Here is a 16906-nt window from a genome sequence, read left to right on the forward strand (position 1 = left end):
ATCTCTTTTGATGCCTGTATAGAAGGACCCTTTAAAGTACAGGGACAGTAACTTAGCAATCAAAAATTACCCTTTTCTTGGGGTAAAATATTTCAAATTAAATTAAATTTCATTTTACTTTTCATTCAGATCAACGACCCAGGGCCCTGATGTGGTTTTATTTGACACCACTTCGTCTGAATACAAACAGCCAGGAAAGAAGAAAGTCACATCCCTGTGAGGGCGGGGTGGGGTGGTGGTCGCTTGGGAGCCCAACCCTCAACCCACAGCGGGAAAGGTGTGCAGCAGGGGAAGTGGCACCAAGGACGACCCAGTGCATGACCCGGCGGCCAGAGGGCGGGACCCGTAGGTCTGCAGGCGCCTCAGGTTCTCAGTGGTGGGGTGCTGTGCAGGCCCCTAAGACCGGGATGACTCAGGGGAAGAAATTGGACCCAGGAGCCTGCTTCTGTCCTTCACATCCTCTGCTTCCTTGGCCAGCATTCCTTGCTCACAGCATCTGGAGAGAGCACAGGGCAGAGGAGACCTACCGTGGCCACCAAGCAAGGGGAGAAGAGAAGAGTCTCAGAAGGGAACAGAGGGTCCTGTGGTCCACAGTGGGACGTACAGGGGGGCTCCCAGGAGGAGACGCATTCCTCCGAGTGGTCGTGGTCGCTGTGGAAGGGGTGCTGAGACAGCAGACCGCTCGCCCCCAGGCCGTTTCCAAATGCAACCTTTAGGTACCAGGTCAAGTTTCCAGCCCTCAGTGAGGCTCAGACGAGGTCTTCGCCCCTCCTCGTGCCCTGGGGCTGGTCTAGAGCAGAATTCCGTCCAGACTCGCACTGGTTCCAGAGGACTGCGGCCAAACCCCCAGACAACCGACCGGGAAGGATCCTAGAGCCAGCAAAACACCCTCATCGCTTCCACTTCTCTCCGGGGGCAGGCTGGACCCGGATGCGCCGTCCTGAGGGGGCTCGCGCCCCTCACTCCCGGGGCGGCGGCTTTGGGGCGGGATGGGAGCATCCTGCACACGGGGGAGGGGGTGGGAACGCACGGGCTCCGTCTCCCCGCCGCGAGCGCGCAGCCCTCCCCCGGGACCCTCACAGCCACCCGCACGCGCACCGGGCTGCTGGGAGTTCGGCCGCTGTCACCACCCGGGGCCGGATCCCGGACCCTGCGCGGACCTCGTCACCCCGCATAGGGCGCAGCGCCTCCCGGGCGCAGACTCGACCCCGCACCGTGCGCGGTGGGGCGCTTCCCGAGGGCTCCCTTCCCCGGGGCGGCTCCCTCCGGGCCAGGGTCTGCAGAGCCGGGGCGCGGGAAGCCGAGCCCCTCCCCACCAGCGCGCGGCGGCTGAGGCTCCGGCCCGCAGACCTCGGACCCGCTTCCCGGACTCGCGGCCCAGCCCGGCCACCACCCGCGGGCTCTTTCTGAAACGGGCTCCTTCCGCGGCAGCGGGCCGGCCCCGGGGACGCGGCTTCCCCGCAGGGCCGGCCCCGTCCCGGGCGCCCGCCTCACTGGTCTCCTGCTGCCTCCCCTGCGTCTGCCCCCCGGACGCGTGGCGGGTCTCCTCCTCCGTGTCTCCCGGGGGCCCCTCGGTCCCTCCTCCGCGGACGGAGGCATCCGGGCCTCTCCGCGCGCGGCCGCCGCGGGGCCTGCGGGTGGGGCTGCGCGTTCGGGGCAGGGGCGCGGGGGTCCTTCTGGGAGGCGACTGGGGGCGGGGCTCCTCTGTGGACGCAGAGGTCTTTCTGCACCTGGGCGGCCGGGCGATTTTCATACCTGGGCGGCTTGGCAAACACACACACACACACACACACACACACACACACACACACACACACACACCCTCCCAGCTGCCCACTGCCCAGGTACATACATACGTATATATATACACACACGTGTATATATAGACAGGCAGCTTGAGGATTGTATACACCTGCATAGCCACGTTAACTGAAAGGCACAAGACCTTTCAGAAAAAAACTCTTCAAGGTTATGGCTAATATTATAAAGAACTATTGTGGTATTACATGAAAATAATTAAATTAGAAAAATGAAACTTGGACAGCTCTGACTTTAGTAACAAATAACAGTCATTTATTCGTATTCAGAAGTATTAATGTGTTCCCAACAACTGCTTTTCCAGGTTAGTGGAAAAAAAGTGTTCATAAGTAAAACATTCAATAATGTTTTATTTATAAAATCGTAGACTCTATTTCTTTGAAAAGTTCAGTCAATTCAAATTAGGTTTAGTCTATTATTCTATTTGGGATGCCTCCTATCAGCTGCCCTTTAAAACATTTTTTCTTGGAGGGGGGAGGGAGGTAGTCAGTTTTGTTTGCTTCTTTGGTGGAGGCGTTGAGGTTGAAGCTGGGACTTTGTGCATGCTGAGCACACACTCTCCCACGGAGCCACACCTTCCCCATGCCAAGAAGTGCTGCCCTTCTTGATAGATAGCCTCTATTTTTTGTGCATCTTCTCATCTTTTCTTGAACAAAATTGCCCAGATTTGCTAATACTTTAATATCAGCAAATTTTGTGTCAAATTTTAAACTAGCTTCTAAATCTTAGAAACAACAGTGGGTGTGTGTTTTGCGCCCCACACCCACCCAGCGTTGAATCCAGCCTTCTCTGCCTCCATCACTGAGGCTTCCAGCATCAGTTCCTGCTCAGACCACTCAACGGCTTCCCAAATTCTGCTCTGGCTGCTCTCTAGCCACTCTGCACAAAGTGGCCAGCGTTATTGCATAACATTTACATCGTATTGTATCACTTTTTTGCTTAAAACCCCTGTTTCTGGCTTCTCCATGCCCTAGAATAAAATTCACGCTCCTTAGCACGGCCTACAAAATCCTGCTCGAGCTGCTCTTGTCACGTGCTATGTCCTCATCTGGTGTCATTCTTCTGATGGAGTACACACCACCCTAGTGATCTGATTTTTAGGACAGGTTTAATTCTTGCTTTTCCTGCTGTCTAGAACAATGTTCTCCCTGTCATTCCAATGGTTGCTCGTGTGGCAGGACTCAGTGCTCATGTTTCTTGCTCTGAAAGGTCTTCCATGATCATTAGCATTGGTCTCCGTCGATATTTCCTCTAAAGAAGCTACGTTCCTTTCTGTCTTCGTGGATTCCCTGTTTGTTGGGACTTTCTAGTCTAGTCTAGGCTGTATTTCCAGTGAGGGTAGGGATTACATCTGTCTTATTCTCTGCTGTATCCCTAGCACTTAGCATAATATCTGGCATAACTTAGACACTCAATTAATATTTGTGGAATGAATGAATGCCAAAGAACTTGAAAGTTCCACACTATGCTAGTAACAATGACTAATTTTTGTTACCATCCTTAAGCATTAGTTGATAAAACTTTTTGGTTTTGTTGGAGGAGGAGGTAATTATGTTTATTTCTTTATTTTTAGAGGAGGTACTGGGGATTGAAGCCAGGACCTCAGGACCTCATGCATACTAAGCATGTACTCTACCACTTGAGCCATCCCCTCCCCACTAAAACTTTTTGGTTTTATCAAGCTTGATGACTCAAGCTTTTATTACACTTCTTTTTTCTTTATTACATTTGAAGAATGATGATTGAATCCCAAATTAGGTTCTTATCAGCATAGATATGGTTTCTCAAAAGCATTTGCCACAAACTGTTTTATATCACATCACACGTGAAAAATAAGTAGGTACAGAGGGAAAGAAAAGCGCAAGTCTTTTTGTAACTGCATAGTAGTCTTCACTGTATGTATGTCATCTCAAAATCTTTTTGCCTGTCTGACCACAGCAAAACGAAGATGACAATCCTATTCTCAATGACAGTTTCATTCTTCTAGGTGTCATCAGTTTTTTCCCTGAATTTCTTCTTCACTTCTATGCCACATAAGAAAGAAATTAGCAAGACATAGTCCTTATGGGTGATATAAATATTTTGAAAACATCCTGCGGAAAAATACTGGTATGTCAAAATGTTAACAGTGTAAGACATTGAGATACCACTGCACACCGGTTAGAATGGGGAAAATCCAAAACACTGACAACACCAAATGCTGGTGATGATGTGGAAAACAGGAAACCTCATTCATTACCAGTGGAAATGCAAAAGTCTGCTCTGAAGACGGTTTGGCCATTTCTTATAGAACTACACATACTCATACCATAAGACCCATCAACCATGCTCCTTGGTATTTATTTAAATGGGTGGAAAACATGTCCACACAAAAATCTGAACTTGGATGTTTATAGCAACTTTATTCATAATTGCCAAAACTTGGAGGCAACCAAGATGTGTTTCATTGGGAGAATGCATAAGTAAACTGTGGTGCATCCAGACAATGGGATATTACTCAGCACCAAAAAGAAGGGAGCTATCCAGCCGGAAAAGACATGGAGGAATGTGAAATCCTACTGCTAAGTGAAGGAAGTTAGTCTGAGAAGGCTGTATACTGTATGATTCCAGCTATATGACATTTTGGAAAATATATGACTATGGACACAGTGAAAAGGTCCGTGATTGGCATGAGTTATGGGGCTGAGAAGTGAAATAGAAGGGGCATGGAGGATTTTTAGGGCAGTAAAATTATCCTTATGATGCTATAATGGGGGATACATGTCATTATGCATTTGTTAAGACCCATAGAATGTACCACACCAAGAGTGAACCCATGTAACCTATGGACTTTGAGTGAGTATGTTGTGTCAATGTGCGGTCATCCACTGTAACAGATGTCCCATCTTGTGGATAACGTGCTGATGGGGGAGGCTCTGCATGTGTGGGAGCAGGGGGAACGTGGGAACTCTTTGTACTTTCTGCTTGATTTTGCTGTGAATCTAAAACTGCTAAACAAAAAAGTTCCGTTAAAAAACTGTTAAGAGTCATCTTTGGGTGCAAGAATTATATGTAATTTTTCTTCTTTTGCACTTTTCAGGTTTTCCAAGTTTTGTTGTTGTTGTTTGTTTTTTGTTTTTGTCTCAGTGTATTTATTACCTACAGAAGCAGGAAAAATGTTTTAATAAATAAGTATGCTAACTTCAAAACTGTTAGACTTGCTTAATTTTAGGTTTTAACCTCTTAGAGACTAGCTATCTAGTATAGAAACTCAAGAAATAATTGTTGATAATGTAAGGGACCCTTAAAATTATTTTAAATAATTACTTTGAGCTTATGATTTTATAAAAATCATAGAATCTCGTTGCTGGAAAGGGTCTCCATAATCATCAAACATAATTTTCTCTTTCAAAATTCCCTTCTATTTTCCTGGCAGGACCTCTAAAGCTTAGAAGGCACTGGCAGGGCAATGCTGCCTGAGAGAGAAAATAAGAAACAGGACCAGCCCTTGCACTCCAGCCCCAACCAGGTAAGGAGGAGGGTGGGGCGTTCTCTGTTAAGAACATAGTGGTAGACATATTGCATTATTTAACTTAAAAAAGCCACAGGGACTGAAAGGAAGGCAATGTTCATTAAAAATCTGGAAAAGTGAGAAGGGCTGGTGGAGGAACTGGGATCCCAAGGGGTGAGAAGACCATGTGAAGAGAGGTGTGGACATTCCTTGAAGGCCATATTTGGTACAATTCCCTCATTTTCCTGAAAGAGAGACAGAGGCTCAGGAAGGCCAAGGGCCGCAGAGCTCGCAAACGGTGGTGCCAGCACTTCAGATCATCGCACTGCTTGTCCAGAGACTTGTTCGTCAACTGCATTTCACTCTCATTAAATGTAAAGCGTTTTGTTAGGACGAAATAAGTATTTCATATATTTAGGATGAATGGCAACTTAAATCTCTATTTAAAAAATTTTTTTATTTGCATGCTTGTTTATAAAATATTAGAATAATGTGTCAATTTCTGGTGTACAGCATAATGTTTCAGTCATACATATACATACATATATTCATATTCATATTCTTAAATCTCTTTTTTAAAATGAGTTTTTCAACCTATAGTTCATTCCGGATTACTGTCAGTATTCAATGTCATCTATTGTTTTGCTTTCTCTAGAATAGTGTTTTTCAAACCACAGTTAGTAAGCCATATAATCAATTTGGTGTGCTGGAACCAATTTTTTTTAAAGGAAGAAAACAATATAGAGTAGATTTAAATAGACTAGAATAGAAAATATTAAAATCTATCTAAGGTAATAAGTGAAATAATTCTTCTATGGAACTTTTGCTTCAGTTATGTAATTATGTATAAATGTGGATTTGCACTAGGTCTCCATATATAATATAAATTCTAGTGATCGTCATGATAAAAAAATTAATAAGACTTAGCCAAAACAATCAGACAAGAAAAGTAAATAAAAGGAATCCACATCAGAAAGGAAGAAGTAAAACTGTCACTGTTTGCAGATGACATGATACTATACATAGAAAATCCTAAAGATGATGCTAAAAACTGCTAGAGTTCATCAATGAATTTGGTAAAGTTTCAGGATATAAGATTAATATGCAGAGAGCTGTTGCATTTCTATACACCAACAATGAATGAACTGTCAGAAAGAGAAGTTAAGGAAACAATCCCATTTACCATCACATCAAAAAAAAAAAAAAACTATCTAGGAATAAACTTACCTAAGGAGGTAAAAGACCTGTATTTGGAAAACTGTAAGACACTGATGAAAGATGTTGAAGATGACCAAGATGGAAAGATATACTGTTTTTGTGGATTGGAAAAATTAATATCATTAAAATGGCCATACTACCCAAGGCAATTTACAGATTCAATACAATTCCTATCAAAATACCAATGGCATTTTTCACAGAATCAGAAAAATTTTTATGGAAACACAAAAGACCCCAAAATAGGCAAAATAACCTTGAAAAAGAAGAACAGAGCTGGAGGAATCACACTTCCTGACTTCAGACTATACTACAGAGCTACTGTAATCAAAACAGTATGGAACTGGCACAAAGACAGACACATAGATCAGTGGAACAGAATAGAGAGTCCAGAAATAAACTCACACACTATGAACAATTAATCTAGGACAAAGGAGGCAAGAATATACAATGGAGAAAAGACATTCTCTTCAATAAGTGGTGCTAGGAAAACTGGATGGCTACGTGTTAAAGAATGAAATTAGGACATTTTCTCACATCCCCCAAAATAAACTCAAAATGGATTAAAGACCTAAATGTAAGATGGAAACCATAAAACTCCTGGAAGAAAACATAATCAGAACAATCTTTGACATAAAAGTAGCAACAGTCTTTTGGATCTGTCTCCTAAGGCAAAGAAAACAGAAGCAAAAATAAACAAATTGGACCTAATTAAACTTAAAAGCTTTTGCACAGCAGAGGAACCCACTGACAAAATGAAAAACCTTCTGAATAGGAGAAAATATTTGCAAATGATATGTCTGTTACGGGTTTATTATCCAAACTATATAGACAGCTCATACAATTCAATATCAGAACAAAACAACCCAATCAAAAAATGCGCAGATGCCCTGAATAGACATTTTTCCAAAGAAGACACATGGATGGCCAACAGGTACATGAAAAGATGCTTAACATTGCTAGCCATCAGAGAAACGAAAATCAAAACCACAATGAGCTATCATTTCACACCTGCCAGAATGGCTATCATGTGGAGAAAAGGAAACTTGTATGCTGTTGGTGGGAATGTAAACTGGTGTGGCTACTATGGAAAACACTACGGAGGTTCCTCAAAAAATGAAAAATAGAACTATCATATGATCCAGCAATTCCACTCCTGGGTATATATCCAAAGGAAATGAAAAGATTAATTTGAAAAGATAAATACACCCCAATGTTCATAGCAACATTATTTAAAATATCCAAGATGTGGAAGCAACCTAAATGTTCATCAATAGATGAATGTTATCGATAAAGAATATGAGATATATAGGTATATACACACACAATGGAATACTACTCAGCCATAAAAAATGAAATATTGTCATTTGTAACAAAATGGATGGACCTGGAGGGTATCAGCTTAGTGAAAAAAGTCAGACAGAGAAAGACAAATACCACGTTAATACTCATATGGAATCTAAAAATTAAACAAACTAGTGAATATAACAAAAGAGAAACAGATTCACAGATAAAGAGAACGAATTAGTGGGGTGAGGGAAGGGGGAGGAGCAAGATGAAGTAGGGGATTAAGAGACAAACTACAAGGCATCAAATAAATAAGATACAAGGATGTATTGTACAGCAAGGGAATATAGCCAATATTTCATAATAACTATAACTGGAGTATAATCTTTAAAAATTGTGAATCACTTTGCTGTGCACCTGAAACTTACATAATATTGTACATTAACTGTACCTCCATGACAACAAAAAGTTCATATGTCACTGCTCTGGAAGATTTATTTTGTGCTATGTTTAAAATGTTCTAAGATGATATGTGTAAGAGTTAAATTTTAAGAACTATGATAAGACAATCCTGAAGAGGCACCATGATGAGTTGGTTAAGGTTGTCGACTCTGGAGCCAAGAGTCCTAGGGCTGCGAGTCCCTCTCCACCACTGGGTAGCCGTGTGATCTTGGGTAAGTTTCTTAACCTTTCTTTGCCTCAATTTCTGCTTCTGTAAAAGCAGAACAGTAACTAACTTCTTCATAGAGTTGTCAATAGGATAAGCTATCATTCACATCAAACACAGAACATTTCCTGCCACTATAAGCACCATACAAGCAGTTTATTATGTAAAATTGCACAATTGGCTCATATTTTAATTTTCAATACTTTATCTTTTCTCCACAATGGTAGAACACCATTAAGATTTTTGATTACTGTAGTATGCTATCAACCATCACTCAGTATAAGCAAGTTAATGAAAGTCAACTCAACTAACATTCTACCTGATACCAAGTAGGTAACCCAGTGAACATTTTCATGGACAAATGGATTTGAATGAATACAAAATGTGAATATTATACACTACAGTAATTATTATTTTTGTTGCTAATTAATTATAAAACAGCGATAATGTCAGATAATTAGTAGCAGTATAGAGAGCTTCTGCAAATTGAACAGACTGCAGCAACCCAATCTATCATTTGAGTCTATGACAGAGCTTATTTGGAAGAATCTCTGCTTAAGCTTTCTCACTATAAACTCAGTCAACAGAAGCGATTGCAATGGTACCTGGTAACAGAAAAGGATAGTGTACGTTTTCACGGAGTTTTAACAGTGTTGCTCTGCTTTTGGTAATAGAGGACGTTTCTGTTGTGAAGGCAGTGACATCAAAAATGTCAGTGTAAAACAGTACTGTGTAACACATAAACTCTTACAAGTATATTTTATTGAAAACCGAAAAGTTTTACAATTATGAAATAAAATGCTGAAAAGTGATACCATTTTGAGAAAGAGGGTTGAAACACATGTTGGATATCCTTCAATTGAAATAAATAGCAGTATATTTATTGCATTTAGCCCTACGTAGAAAGATTACTTGATTTTTTTATTCATAATGAGTCTTCATTTGTAGTGAAGTATGCTGTTAGTGGTGTCTATAAAATCAGTCTTTGCTGAGACCTTCGTGGGTAATTAACTTCATTAAAAGCTTCGTGTTCTTCATCACCCTGTTGAACTTTACAGTGTAACATCACCCGTCTATTTACTAGTAGGCAGTCGTGAAATAGGGGTCCAGCTCCTCTACCCACTTACTCCCCAACCGCACCGGCCGCAGTCCCACCGACCGCCGCCAGGGCGAAGCCGAGGCCCGGGCCTCCGCGCTCGCCTCCTGACGTGGACCCTCGGACCCCGCACCGCCGGGGGACGTGCGCCCGAGACGTAGGTGTAGACGGCGAACAAAAGAGGAGCCCGCGGTCGGAGCTCGCCCGGCCTGGCCCGGCTCACCCGCCGCAGGGCCGGCCCGGGACCTCCGTCCGCCCAGTGGACCGGGGAGGCCGGGAGGCGGCGGCCGCGCCGAGGGGCGGACCCGGCGCGGGGCGGCCCAGCCCTTCCGACAGGCGGGCGCCCGACTCGGGGCGCCCGCAGCCGCCTCCATCTTGGCTGGCGGAGGCGGGGAGCGGCGTCTGGCCCCAGCCCCGTCGCGCCGGCCCGTCCCGGGGTGCGGGCGCCGGCGGCGGGCGCCGTCCCCGCGGCCGGGCGGCGGGGCCCAGCCCGGGCTTCCCGGGACGAGGTGGAAGGGCCCCCAGGTCCCCCCGCGGCCCCGACAAAATGGAGGACGTCGTCTCCTCCCGCAGCCATGACGGGAGTGGGGGACGCCTCCCCACGGGGCTGAGTGAGGGGAAGCGCTGCTGGCCCTCGGAACCCTCGGGCCCTCCCCGCCGCCCGCCTGCGGGCCTCCGGGCCTCCGTTCCCGTCCCCGCCGGCCGTGCCCGCCCGCCCCTCACGGGACTCCCAGACACTGGACAGGGAGGGCGTTGGGGACATCGAGGCCGCGGCGCTCCTCGGGCGGCGTCGCTCGCAGCCGCTGCGGCGGCCAGGCGCCCAGGCCCGAGCAGGGGGAGGCGGCCCGGCTCAGGCCCTTGGGCTTCGTGGCCCCAAGAGTCCCCAACCCCAGGGTCCAAGCCGCGGCCGGTGCGGCGGACACGGGAGTCGGCGGCCCGACCCTGACGGGCCGGGGTGGGGGTGGGGGTGGGGGTGGCGGGGGTGGAATGGAGGTTCGGGGGCGTGGCCTGCGCCTGACGGACAGGGACCGGGCCCACCCCCTGGAGGGGGGTCCTGAAGGAAGGCGGGCGCAGCCAATGGGCGTACCCGAAGCGGCCGTCCCTCCCTCCCCGCCCGCCAGTGAGGGCGCGGTGGGCAGGGCCTGCCGGGCCGGGCCGGGCCGCGCCGCCGCGGCCGCCGCCTCCGCCTCCTCACCAGCGCTAAAGCCGGGACTGGACCGAGCGGAGTTGCGCGTGTTGCCGAAGGGGGGTGGGCCGGGGGCGGGGAGGTTCGTTCCGCGGAGCCGCAGCCAGAACCGGGTGAGGCTTGTCCCCGCTGTCTCTCTAGCTCAGGGCCGCCGACAGTGGGGGTGGCCGGGAGCGGCGCAGCCTCCGGAGGCGGAGGCGGAGGCGGAGGCGCCGGGAGGCGGAGATGGGTGAGGGCGGCCTCCGGAGCCTCCCACCGACCCAGGACGAGCGCCCCGCGGCGCGGCCGCCGTCGCCGCTGCTGCCGCGTCGGGGCCTCGGGCTGCTTGCGGCTCCGCTCATGTCCCAGGCGCCTTGGCGGGCGGCCCGCGGGCTGCGGGAGTGCGGGTGCGGCCGCGAGGGCCGGGTGAGGCGGGCGGCGGCGGCGGGGGTCGCGCGGGGCCGGCGGGGGCGGGGGCCGCCGGCGGGGGTCGCGGGTGGGGGTGGGGCGGGTGGGGGAGGGGCGCCTCTATGGGCGCTCGCGGCGGCGCTCGCACCCTCCCGGCCGCTGCGCGAGGTCCCCAAGTTTTGGGGCTAGGGCACGGGCCCCCTGCGCCGGGTTCCCTCCTCGGCCGCCTGGCCCGGCGCGCGCGCGGCCCGGGCTCCGCACGTATTGTTTGGCTGGGTCTCTAATGGCGGACGGGGAGGCAACGCTGCCGGTCGCCGACTGCGGGGGGGCAGGTCTCGGGCCCCCGGCAAGTGCTCTGGGCATATGCAAGGGGTTTCCACCCGGCGGCGACGCGAGCCTCCCCTCGACCCCGAGTGGGCCCTGGCGCGGCGGGGTCGACGCTGGGTGGGCCGATTCGGGGGAACAGGATTCCCCTCTGGCGTCGAGGCTGCGCTCGCCCTTCCCCCTCTCCCTCCGGGAGAAGGCTTGCTGCCCTCCGCCTCCTCCCTCCAGGTTTTGCCTTTCACGTGGGTTTTGGTCCCAAATAAATATTTCACGCCGTCTTGCTCCACTTTACGTAGGAGGGGGTTGTTGGTCACGGCCTGGGGGGCAGTAATCGAAGGGCCGAACCTCCTTGACCTCTTATTCCCTTCTCTGCCTCCTCTTGGTGGAAAGGGCTTGGTTCTCCCACCTGGTTAGATGTTCTTGATCCATTTTTCATTTTTCCTCTTATCCCAGGACCAGGAATCGTCTTCAGCCCTACCTGGTACATCTTGGGCAGAAAGTGAGGAGGAAAACACCCCCATTGTGAGTCCTTGGCCCCTGATGTGCTGCTCTTCGGGGACGTTGTCAGGTTGTAGGGCCTCAGCCCGGGGACCAGCGTCTCCGTCGCTTTGCGGGAGGAGCTCCCTGGGGTGGCAGCTGCCCCCGGGCGCAGCCCGGTGATGGCTGTGAGGCAGCTGGGAGTGGGTGCCGCTGTTTGCACCGCTGCAGACATCGCTCCTGCTGCAGTTCCAGCCTCAGCAACCAGACGACGGGCCCTGCAGCTGCTCACGTTACCGGGGAGGGGTGGGCGAAGGAGGGCATATGGCGGGTGCCCCCTAGAGGCCCCGAGTGGGAACGGAAGCCATTCCTTTCTAACGCTGGGTGCGACCATCTTTAACACTTTCTTCCTTTGCAATGCATAATTGATTGAAGGAGTTGGGGACATAGGAAGACGTATTTAACGCTTGTGTCTGACTTAAAACACAGATTTTGACTCGGAGTTCTCGAGTCGGTAGATCTCTTTCATGTACTTGCCTAAGAAGGGGCATGAAATCTGCTCCTCCAGTACTTTTTAAAACCAGTGTGCTGATCACACCAGTCTACTGCTCTTGTTACTTAGCCCCCATCTTCTGTGATGCTGACCCTTCACCTGAGTTATTATTGAACGTGTTAGCTGGGAGTTATTGTTTAATGCTGGCATTTTGTTGGTTTTAAGGTGGTTTTGTGCCAGACAGTAAGATAAACATTGAGTCAAATTTTCCATCCATTGAAATTAGTTACAAAATATCAGTGAAGCTAGCATTCTGGACACATTGTATCTTTGGAGCCCACTGACAGTGATATTTGTAACTTGTAGATCTCTGTCAGAAGTGAGACGAGTTAAGTAGCTTATCCTTAAATAATAAGTCCCAGACGAGTCCAGAGTTACTTGATGATGCATATATGCTGACTACTGATGGTGAAGGACGGTAGGAGGATGGTTATTGGACAAACAGCATTTTAGGCAAGTGCCACGCACTTCCATGTGTCGTTTCCTTTAATGTTGGCAAATACCCTACAGGGTAATAATAATAAAAAAAAAAGCTGTATTGAGCCCTTACTGTATACCAGCACAGTAAACAAGTTAATTATGGAAACTTCCACATTTATGAAGGAGAATAGTATATTAAATCTGTGTAACTATCATTTACATTCTGTGATTATCAACATGTCTAAGCTAATTTTTAACATGCATTAAGTAATTTAATCCTCACCGAAACCCGGTGTTTTATTTCCTAATTTGTAGAAGACGAAACAGATGCATGGGCAGAGACCCAGGTAGTAGTATTTGGTAAAGCAAGGATTTGAACTTAAGCAGTTTGAAACAGGCCTGAGTTGAGCAACTGTGCTGTCCTGTTTTAAAGTATGTAATATGCTTGTTATACAAATTTAGAAAGTGAAACCGTGAAAAAAAATTGAAAGTTAGACTCTTCTTCACCTATGTTCTTTTCCAGAGGGTAAACAAATATAAAATATTTGAATCTTACTGGGTACCTTTAAAAAAAAAATAATGGCACTATAGTTACCAGTAAAAATTAAACTGCCTTAAAACTAACAGGGTTTATATGAATCAGAAATAGTATATTCTCTCTTTTCAATGTGTCTGTGTACAATTTAGAGTTTGTAATTGTTTCCTAAATTAACTTGAATAAATACAACTTTTGTAATGATTTGAAAGCTCTTTTCAGGCGTTGGATCATTCAGATAGATTGGAGCAAGGATTAGCTCTTTCAACTAGAGGGGCACTGTCTATTTTATCACCACTTCTTTTCACACAAGATTTACCTTTCTCAAGTTTTTTCCTTTGTTATTAATTGTGATGTTGATGGGAGAAGGTTGATAATTGGTTATGTTTAGTTTGGGGAGGAGGACATAAGAACATATAGTCAGGACTTTCCTGTAACCTCAAGGCATGTAGACTAATGAAAGCCATGGTTCTTTCAAATACAGTTGACCCTTGAACAACATGGGTTTGAACTGTGCAGGTCCACTTGTACCTGAATTTTTTCAGTAGTAAATACACCATTACATGATATGCAGGCGGTTGGATCTACGGATACAGAGGAACCCAGTACAAGGAAGGACCAACTATAATAAGTTATACATGGCTTTTCAGCTGTGCAGAGCTTTGGCCCCCCTAACTTCCCAAGTGTTTGGTTGATACGGTTCTTGTTTTACTTAATGATTCAGCTCAGAATTAAAAATTAAAAACATCAGCTAATGGTGCTTTAATTTGCCAGACAGTAAGATGAAAATAACCTGACAGTTGTTAATTGAGCTTGATTATACTTAACTTTATTGTGCACTTATGTGATTAGGTGCTTTTAGATGTACTTACGAAGTATTTTGACATTTAAAAATACTTCATATATTTATGGCACTTTCTTCAATGCATCTTTAAGAGTATATGTTCCTCCTGCCTGCCTTTTAAACAGTTCAGGGAAGGGTACAGAGTGGTTACTGCTTTTCCATGTTCTACTTTTATGTAATCCAGTGGGTTGGACTTCGCTTCCTCATGTGAGAGACAACCCTGGATCACTCAGATTTCACACAGATGCTGACATATGAGTGGTACATACTTTGTGTGGGTGTGGACCCTTGACATGCCATCTTTGTACAACAATGTTCATATTCTTAAAACTGTTTATTGTATATTGCCCTTGTTTGAGGTACAAAACTGCCTAAACTTAATGCATTTGTGATGAAGTGAATCTTTACCTGTAATCAGTGCCATGGTATTACTGTGATGGGCAGAACAGGTCTGAGTGCTGGAGCTCCTTTTCAAAAGGTGTGGTTTAATTAAGAAATTTTACATTTTTATTCTTCCTAAGCATTCATATCTGTCTGTGCCCCCATTTAACAATATTATTCATCTATTTCATACTTAACTTGTGTGTGTGTGTTTTGTTTTGTTTTTTTTTGGACAATGCAAGATGAGTCCAAACCCAAGTGTTTTCTCCCATTGGAGTCTCTAATGGTATTTTATGTGGGGCATTTTGGAAGTTTGGAAGCAAGTACACAGATTGTTTTGACTCCATGCATTTTCCATTTTTTGATTTCAGTTGGTTAATTTTCCTCTGTTTCTGTCAAAGCATAGAATTGAACAAGATTTTTAAGCTGTTCAAATGTAAACATTCTTACGGACAGCTTCAATATGTAAGACCTATAAAGTTGTCAGAAGAGTTGCTGTTGGATAAATTCATAATTTTGAACTGTGGGGCTCTGGGTTAACAACTATGGTTTATTTTTATTTTTTGTTTTGTTTGTTTACCAGGAAGAAAATAGTTTTACATAGTTGGAGTTGCAAGTTTTGTATCTGCAACCTGTTTTTTTTCAAACAAGTCACTTTGTAACTTTAGGTTTCTGTTATTAAAATAGTAACTGGAAGAGAATTATGAAGGCCTGCACCAAACACTTGGTAATAAGATAAGCTGGCCATCTTAAGTGTGTTAAAAGTTGGATTACAACATATTTTGAGCATATCTGCTGTTTTGTTATGTATTTTCAAATGTATTAATTTTTTGGATCAGGTTTTATACAACATTTGAAGCACTTTGTAACTGCAGAATAAATTTTTGTGAACTAAGTCTAATGTAGCATTAAAATGTGTAGAAAGATTTGCAAAATCACTTGATCACATGATTAATTTGGGATTTGTTTATTTCTATTTTATTTTTAATTTCGTAGCAGTCCATTGAAAATTAGAAGTAATAAAATTTAAGAGAAATTTAAGGTCTAAGTTAAAAGAAGAGTATGACTGGTGGGGGTTTTATTTTTATCAATTTAGCCAATGTCCCATAAGTATTAATGTTTACTACTTCAAGAAATGATTTAAGAGTAAACTTTGGATATTAGGATAAATAGGGAGTGAATATGTAATAGGCCTGGCCCAAAAATTACTTCTACATATATTGTTATTACATGTTATCTTGTTTTCATTTATCTTTCTTGCAGTTATTAAGTTATTAGAAAATTTCAGCCATTCTCTTTAGTGTCAGCAGGCTGCCAAAGATCAGATTTCTCTCCTCCAGAGGGTTCTACATTTTTTTTCTCTCATGTTCCTAGTGATTTGAAGGTTAAATTTGTTTTTGTGAATTTACAGTACTTTATCCTTAAATTATTAAATATTTTAGTATGATTTTTGATACTGTAATTTTAAGTTAAATTTACTAGGAATAGAATTAATTGTTGCAACCTCATTAAAAATTTTGGGAAAGATCTGTTATAATTCTAGCAATAAGCTTATTTCTTTCTAACCATACATTTTGACTGAATAAGAAAAATACTTAAATTTTTAAGTAAATATTTTAAGTGAAATGATGCACAGAGATTTCAGTCAGAAGAGTTTATAAAATATGATTAATAAAATGAGACAAGTTCTTCAGTGGTTTTACTTTATAGCAATGCCATGTGTATGTTACTTTTTCCGTAGTAGCCTAGATTCCTTGTCTGGACTTAGTATTGTAAGAATTTAAGCTGAAATTATGGTTTTGTAACTTAAAAACATTAAAGACACTTTCTCTTAAAATAATGGACAAGTTTCTTAATCATTTATTTCAAAGAGACATGTCTTTTGCCCAGGAAGAGTAGTATTTCTTATATTACTGAGCTGGACCAGACTGAGAATGTAGTTCAGGGTAGTAAGGGCACAGTGGAAATCATCTGTTCAACAGATTGTATGTTGTAACATCCACTGTATATCAAGTGGTCATAAAAGATGTGTTCTCTTAATGCTGGCTAGCAGTTTCTTTGGGTCCAACGATTATCAGATTAATGAGTTTTGTTTACAGTTCTATAGAAGTAAAGAAATGTTAGGGTGGAAGTGAAAATTTAGGTTAAATGAAATTTTTATCTTATCCTTTTGTTTTAGATTTATTTGTATTTGTATTTTTTTTCTTCAAAGCATGTAATTTTAAG

The 16906-nt window shown here is 45.0% G+C and overlaps 1 protein-coding gene across 16 annotated transcripts in view; it reads left to right on the forward strand.

Annotated features, from left to right (window-relative positions):
- The first annotated feature begins 10614 nt into the window (after positions 1 to 10614).
- Positions 10615 to 16906, forward strand: part of ZMYM2 (zinc finger MYM-type containing 2) — a 93719-nt gene continuing 87427 nt past the window's right edge. For 3 of the 16 annotated variants that reach the window (XM_072975947.1, XM_072975945.1, XM_072975948.1), the window contains exons 1-2: positions 10621 to 10872; positions 11924 to 11992. The gene's annotated coding sequence lies outside the window, so the exon portion shown is untranslated. The other 13 variants (XM_072975937.1, XM_072975934.1, XM_072975941.1 and 10 more) reach the window with 10 other exon arrangements.

This window comes from Vicugna pacos, chromosome 14 (assembly GCF_048564905.1).
Source record: "Vicugna pacos chromosome 14, VicPac4, whole genome shotgun sequence".
NCBI lineage: Eukaryota > Metazoa > Chordata > Mammalia > Artiodactyla > Camelidae > Vicugna > Vicugna pacos.